This window comes from Pan troglodytes, chromosome X, assembly GCF_028858775.2.
Source record: "Pan troglodytes isolate AG18354 chromosome X, NHGRI_mPanTro3-v2.0_pri, whole genome shotgun sequence".
Lineage (NCBI taxonomy): Eukaryota > Metazoa > Chordata > Mammalia > Primates > Hominidae > Pan > Pan troglodytes.
The window spans coordinates 64218612-64226265 of record NC_072421.2 but is presented as its reverse complement, the minus strand read 5'-3'; the positions used below and the strand labels follow the sequence as shown (position 1 = coordinate 64226265).

The window sequence follows — 7654 nt, the reverse complement described above, 5'->3', positions numbered from 1 at the left end:
TACCAAAGCTAAACTGGCACTCAAACCACAAGACACAGTCCTCACTCTTCCCTCCCTTTCCACAGGCAGGGAAGTTTCAACCCATAGCCACCATCACCAAAGAATCATGAGTACTGTCAGGCTATACCACCAAAGCTCACTTAAGGCCGAAGGGCTCTTTCATTAGCTTTTGGTGAATGCTGTCTTGCCTGGGATTCACTTTTCAGAGTGATTGGCTCTCATCTGGCCCAGGGCAAATCCAGAAATGCTTGGCTCTGGAACAAGACCTGGAATCAGGGACTCCAACAGCCCACTTTATGCTCTACCCTCCTGTCACTGCGCTTGTACCTAAGGTGCTAGATGAAGTCCCTTTTACATTTCCCTCCTCTTTTATCAAGCAGAAGGAGCCTCTCCCCATAGCCACCACAGCTGGAAATGTGCTTAGCCCCTACTGAAGCCAGCACATCTCAGAGTATCAGCCAAGGCCCATGGTGTACTACCTGGGTATCAGTGCTGGTTATTCAAGGCCTGAGGGCTCTTTAGTCAGCAGGTGATGGGTCCTGACAGGACTGCATTCTTCCCCTCAAGGCAGTGGATTCCCTTAATTCCCAGGGTGTGTCCAGAAATGTCATCTAGAAGCTAGGTCCTGAAAAGGGCCTCATGACTCTGACTAATGTCCTATCCTACTGTGGATGAGCTGATATCTAAGATGCAAGACAAAGTCCTCTTCACTCTCCCCTCTACTATCCTCATGCAGACGGTAATGGTCTCTTTTGCAGCCATGAAGTATGCTGCCTAGGGTTGGGATGGGTGGTGCAAGCACTCTGTTAGCTGCCCTGGCTTGTGTCTCAGGAGACTGCATACCCTGCCAAAGTCTGAGACTCTGAGCCCAGTTCTGCACTAGGACTTACCTAGGAATTGCAGTCTTGTGTCCTAGACTGCCTGTCCTGTTTACTCAGAGCCCCAAAGCCCTTTAGTCCTTGGTGGTGACAGCTGAGATGAGTGATCCCATCTGGCTAGTGCTGGTTTGAATATATCCTACATGGGCAAGGGTCAGCTGAGTTCAGCCCAATTTTGCTTTTCCCTGTGACAGGGCAGTGCTGAGTTCAATGTGATCTCTCACTATTTCTGTGTTCTCTCTCTCTTCAGCATACAGATTACTTCTCTGTTCCATGCAGCCACTGCTGAAGGATGAGGAGGTGTAGTTGGTATCAGTGATCAAAGACTGTCTTTCCTACCTTCTGTGTAGGGAGAACACTCCCAAACCATGTTTTCCTCTATTTTCACACCACAACAATAATAAACACAGAAGAAGGCTTCTGTGACCAACTGTGTGGGGTTTTTCCCCACACCAGCAGACATCAGCTGGTTGTCCTCTAATTCATTTCTATCACTACCTGCCTGAAGAGAGTGTCAGATCCCACAGTAGAGGCCTCAATTCCCAAGACTGCTCCTCTCCACACGCCAGTTGCAAGTCTGGGTCCCCAGAGCTTCTGACCAAATGGCTTCAAATTAGAATCCCCATGATTCCCTCTTTGGGGTTGATTAATTTGCAGGAGCAGCTCACAGAACTCAGGGAAACACTTACGTATGTTTATTGGTTTATTATAAATAATATTGCAAAGGATACAACTTTTAAGCTTTATGTCAAAAGTCCTAAAGGCATGACGGTGGTGGGTTGTGCCTTTACCACATCTAGAAAAATTGAGGCTAACACTGAATGCAGCTATATTGCCTGATGGTAAAAATAAATCACTAATTCTGCACCTTACCCCGTCTGAATGGGAGTAAACTGAGGAGGACCTACCTGCTCGACTAGACTACTTGCTAGACTAGATGAAAAGATGCATAGAGTGAGGCATAAGGGAAGAGGCATAGAGTTTCCATGTCTTCTCTGGGTGCATCAGCCTCCAGGGACCTCCACGTGTTCACCTATCTGGAAGCTCCCTTAACCCTGTCTGCCCCCTTGGGGTTTTATGGAAGCTTCATGACAACAGGATTTCTTCCTCCAGGGTATAGGGTGAGATCCTCTCATGGAAGGGTCTTAAGATCCACATTCAGAAAGGCAGAGAAACATTAGAGTGAAAGAAGGGCAGGAGGTCAGAGGCCTGCCCCTGAGTTATTTGCTTTGTTTTGTTTCTGAGATGAAGTCTTTCTCTGTCACCCATGCTGGAGTGCAGTGGTGCAATCTCAGCTCACTGCAACCTTTGCTTCCCGGGTTCAAGCAATTCTTCTGCCTCAGCCACCCGGGTAGCTGGGATTACAGGTGCATGCCACCACGCCCCACTAATTTTTGTATTTTTAGTAGAGATGAGGTTTCACTATTTTGGCCAGGCTGGCCTTGAACATCTGACCTCAAGTCATCTGCCCATTTTGGCCACCCAAAGTGCGGGGATTACAGGCCTGAGCCACTGCACCTGGCCCTGCCCCTGAGTTCTAACATACCCAGTATTATAATAAAAGATGGTAACAAGGGCTGTGGGAGTTATGAGTCCGTAACCATGGACAAAAACCAATGTATACCATAACACCAAAGGGCCACCTCCTGGTTTTTTACCATGGAACCTTTACATCAAATATATATATATATATATATATCACAATCAATCAATAACAATTAATCCAGTCCATCATAGCATATGAATATCTCCCAAGATGAGGTCACTTAAGTATGCAGGCATCCTCTCAATCTTGTCAGGTTCCAAAAGCAGGAATCACCTTGGTAAGTATACAACTTCACCCTTTCAGGTATCTGGGATAATTATGCTGAGACAATGTTATCTCTTACTCTGAGACTCTTTTGAGTTTTTAATGTAATATTAAATTTTCCTCAGTGAAGAACCCATTTATTCATTTTTTACTCTCAGCTACTATTTCCCCTTCTCTTCATTAACACTGACACTTTTTCACTTTTGGAAAGTGCACTAGAATCACCACTGTGCTTGTCTACATTGCAGGTAGCAATACAAATCCAGTTCACTCCCATTCAGACAGGGTAGGGTGCAGAATTAGTGAGCTATTTTTACCACCAGGCAACATAGCTGCACTCACTGTTGGCCTCAATTTTGCTAGATGTGGTGAAGACACAACCCACCACCATCGTGCTTTTAGGAATTTTGACATAAAGTTTAAAAATATAGTTACAGTTTTCTGTTTAGAAATCATCCCTGCTGTTGCAGCACTTGTTCTTGCAGTCCTGGTCCTAAGATCACTGCATCAGGTAAGGAAGAGAAAAATCATTTTTTGAGATAATTTGGGAAGAAAGAAAAAAATACACAGTGTTAATACCAATGTACTCCTCCCTTGGTGAGAACTGCATGATTATACATGCATCTTCCCCATTATCTCTTCCCCCAGATCAACCAGAAACAAAACAAACAAAATAAAACAGAAAAGTCTAACAGGGGCACTACATTCCCTTTCATGTTGAGTGTGAGCACACACTAATGAAGGCATGCAAGCCAGCTCTTTATTTCTTTATCTTCCCCTGTCTTAGACAACCAATTGAAACCAATTGCCTGTTCTACTTCTCCATCAAATTATTACTCTAAGGAGGATATCTCTCTGCCTATTGTTGGAATTTGTGGACTGTGCAGTGTGCTCTTTGGTCTGAAAAAAATGATGGTCAGCCATCCAAATCCATGCAATGTTCTCTGTTTTTTTTTTTTTTTTTTTTGGCACTCTGAGCATTTTCATTGTTCATTGGACAACAAAAGCCTACTCCAGAGTTATTGTCTATTCCTGTCAAGACCCACTTTCGGCCCTTCAGGGCTATAAGCATCAGTCTCACTTGCCAGTTATGTTCAGGGCCTTCCCACCAGAGAAATCCGCCCGGTAGTAATCAGCAGTCTCTGTCTCTCTTGCTGAGAAATGGAAGAGATTTTCTGGAATTTTGTGCCTGAGAGGGTGCAAAAGGAACATGTCTAGATTCAGCATGTCTCTGCACTGCTACAATACCTCCATATCCACTTATCTGATGGACCCAGATGACCACCTCAACAGAACACATGGGGATATCTGCTTGTCAATTTCAGTCACTTTCTGAACCTGGAAGAGAGTTCTGATGGCCATTGACTTGTTCTACTTTAATGCACCCCTCAAATCTCCATGGAGCCAAGCTCCATATGGGCATTCTTTTAACAGGCCAGGCTCCCATTGCCCTGATATCTGAGCATATAGCCAGGCTATTGGTCACAGCCCGTGGGCTAGTAAAAACTTAACACAGGGGCTTGTACCATTGTTTAATTTTTCCATCACTGTTAAAAAAACAGCATGCAATTCAGCTCATAGAGCAGGCCTGTTTTTACCTTCTTTGGTCTAAAGTAACAGCCTTCTAAAGAGGATGGTGTCCATTTACCTTGGAATTGCCATCCGTGAACCAAGTAGCTCTTGGTTGGTCAGTTGAGAGCTATTTATCAGGCACTGTAGAATCCAACAGTTTTTCATGCAGTTACAAGTAAACTATGGAAGAAAAAAATCCCTGCTTGAGAGTATCTCCTCCTTGCATTCTCCAGGTAGCATGATCCTCTATAATCCATTTTCATTTTATTATAAACCTCTTCTGGACACTGCCTTCCCCATTAGAATATATATCTGACATCACCTGATACAGCATGGGGATTTCAGGTGTCATAGGGGTAGCTTTAGCTAAGGCAGTAAATGCCCCTCAAGTGGAATAAGTAAATAATTTGTCATTACTAGCCAGCACTTTGGCTTCTACTCTGCACTGTGTGAACTTGGGCAATCATACAGATTCTCACTTGGCATGTCCAAATAATGTTGATTGAAGGGCGAATTTAAATGCCTTCTGTTTTACAGTAGCAAGTAGAAGAAACATTCCCTAATAATCTACAATGTTCATTACCATAATACCATCAGTTGAAAGAGATGTAATTATTTCATATAAAGTTTGTTCAAAGATACTAACTTTCATAATCCCATAAACCCTTATATTTTTATGTTATAGTTTGAAAAACTTCTTTTCCTCACCCCAAGGTAATTGTACCCTTTCTTGTGCAAAAGACTTTGTGCAAAACCCAGCCAAGGGTTGAATCAAACGACCCTGGTCCTTTTGTCAATTTTTGTCGTGATTAATCTGCCATACTCTTGCACCAGGCAGTTTCAGATTAGATTTTTAATTGTAATCTCTGCCTTCCAGCTTTTGTGTGTGTGTGTGCTTCAGCTGTTGTTTATTGACATACAGGTAGGCTCTATAATAACGGGCCTGGAGGTGGCTGCAGCAGTGGGGAGAAATGGAAGGAGAAGGGTATAGTGTTTGCTGCAGGAAAGCTGAGTGGAGGGTGGGGACAGCTGCAAATAGGGGAGGTCCAGAAGGTTGGGAAAGCAAGTATGGGCCAGGGCCAGAGTCTGCTTAAACTGAAACCACTGCCTCATGCCCTAAGGACCCTAACTCTTGCTGGCTGTTTCCTGACCCTGGGACAGGGTTGGGAGTCCTCTGGGCATCCATTTAATAAAGGAACTGAACAGAGCACAGAAAGGAAAGGAAGCTGTCACCCTTTTGCCATAGACTCCAGGGACCTCCAGTCCTGCATTCCTCCTTCTTCCCTTGCTTGGGTAAGGCCACATGATGGGCAGCCAGGCTCTGGGCTGTCCCACCCAAGAGCAGATTCTAAAACCAGCCATGTTTCAGCAAGGCATTAATCTTCTTCCCTGGTGACCCAGCCCACCAGTGCCACATTACAGCCCACAGTGAGCTCTAAAAGAGTTGCTGGCCTAATGGATGGGTTGGGGGAACCAGGAGGGATAGAGGCTGGAGGAGGGGCTCTGGGTCCATCACGGCATGGAAACAACACGCATGGTGTTGGGGAAGCTGCAGGCAGGGCACCACCTGGTCAGCACAATGACCACATCTTCCTTCTTGAAGAAGCCTCCGGCCTTGCCAACATTCATGGCCAAGTTCACCCGGTGGTCCACATTCTCAGCCCAGGCCTCCGGGACTGCATCCTTGCACAGCACAGGAAAGACGCTATGGTACAGATGGGCCTGACGAACTGTCTGGGGATTCCATGTCACAGCAACGATGGGGGTACGTGGGCGGTATCTGGTCACCAGAACTGCCAGACTTGGTGAGGACGATTATGGCCCCACTGTGGCACTGGAAGGAAGCTTCCACGACGCCCACATCGGTGACTTCTGTGGGGTAACTGGTAATGCGTGCCAGGAGGCGGGGCTCCTCAAATAACTGCAAGTATTAGAAGGTGGCCTCTGCTTCACCGGCAATCAGGTGCTGCATGCGAACTGCCTCCAGAGGATAATCCCCTTTGACTGTTTCTCCAGACAGCATGATGCAGTCCACTCTGTCCAGGACTGCATTGGCCACATCACTGCCCTCATCCTGGGTGGGGTGGAGCTTCGTGATTATGCTCTCCATCATCAGAGTGGCACAGATGACAGGCCTCCCAGCTCGGTTGCAGCACCCAATCATCATCTTCTGAGCAAGGAAGACCTTCTCTGCAGGAATGTCAATGCCTATACCATCATGAGCCACCATGATCCCATCGCTGGTCTTCAGGATTTCATCAAACCTCCAACCCCCCTCATGATTCTCATTTTTGCTGATTACTTTGCTGTTCTTTCCCTTCTCTCCCAGGACCTTCCTAACTTCGTGGGCATCAGATGCCTTGCGGATGAAGGAGGCAAACACCATATCGACATACTGCTCAACTCCAAACATCAGGTCCCGGGTGTCCTTCTCTGGCATGGCAAGCAGGTCCACAGCAGTCCCGGGAAGGTTTACACCCTTCTTGCTGCCGGAGGAGCCACCATTTTCTACCTCCATCACGAGTAAGTCGGCACCTGGAGAGAAGGAAGCCCATCATCCACGTAGATCTTGCTGCCCACTTCTACCACCTTGCAGATGTTCTTGTAGTCCAGCCACATGATGTACTCATCACACTTTTCCATGTAGGCATTATCAAGCAAGATTTCGAGAGTGGCTCCCTTCTTCAGGTTCACATCTACAGTGCAGCAGCACTGCAGTTATCTGAGGAGCCCCGCCTCCTGGCGCCCATTACCAGTTACCCCACAGAAGAGGCCAGTTCGGATCTCAGGTCCTTTAGTGTCCAGAACCTCGGCAACGGGCTCTTAGAGGATGGGGGTCAGAAGCAAAACTTTCTGTGGCTGTGCGCATGTTCTTGATGGTCTCCAATGATACTCATAAGTTCCATGAGAGAAGTTCAGACCAGCCACATTCATACCAGACTTAATCATCTCCTTCAGCATCTCCACCGATCAGGGAGCTGGGCCGATGGTACAGATGATTCCAGTGTTCCTGGCTGCTATGGGTGGCGAGTCAATGTCCAGGTGGCACGTGTGTTCCAGGAATGTGTCAGCCATGGCTGCATGCAGCTTCTAGGTCTGAATGAAAGCAGTCTTGGCTTCACTATGGGGCTTTGACATGGCTGCTGAGGTCCTCCGGCACTGACTGACTGGGGCTAGGCTGCAAACGTGGAGAGGTCAATAGCCCCGGGACGCACAGCTGCTGCGCCCCTTCCAGCTTTTTAAAATTTCTCTAAACTGGGAGAAATACAGAAAACTGGTTAGGGACCTTTTAATGTCGGGTGACCAGAAGTGGCTCCCTTTTGTCCATTCAACCTTTGATAGTGTTGCATTAAGACCTTCGTTTTAACCCCATCAATTTTCATTTTCTTTATTC

The 7654-nt window shown here is 46.6% G+C and overlaps 1 pseudogene; it reads right to left on the bottom strand.

The window, feature by feature from the left end:
* Nucleotides 1-5772: 5772 nt before the first annotated feature.
* On the bottom strand, nt 5773-7423 carry LOC473647 (pyruvate kinase PKM-like; annotated as a pseudogene).
* Nucleotides 7424-7654: the final 231 nt, after the last annotated feature.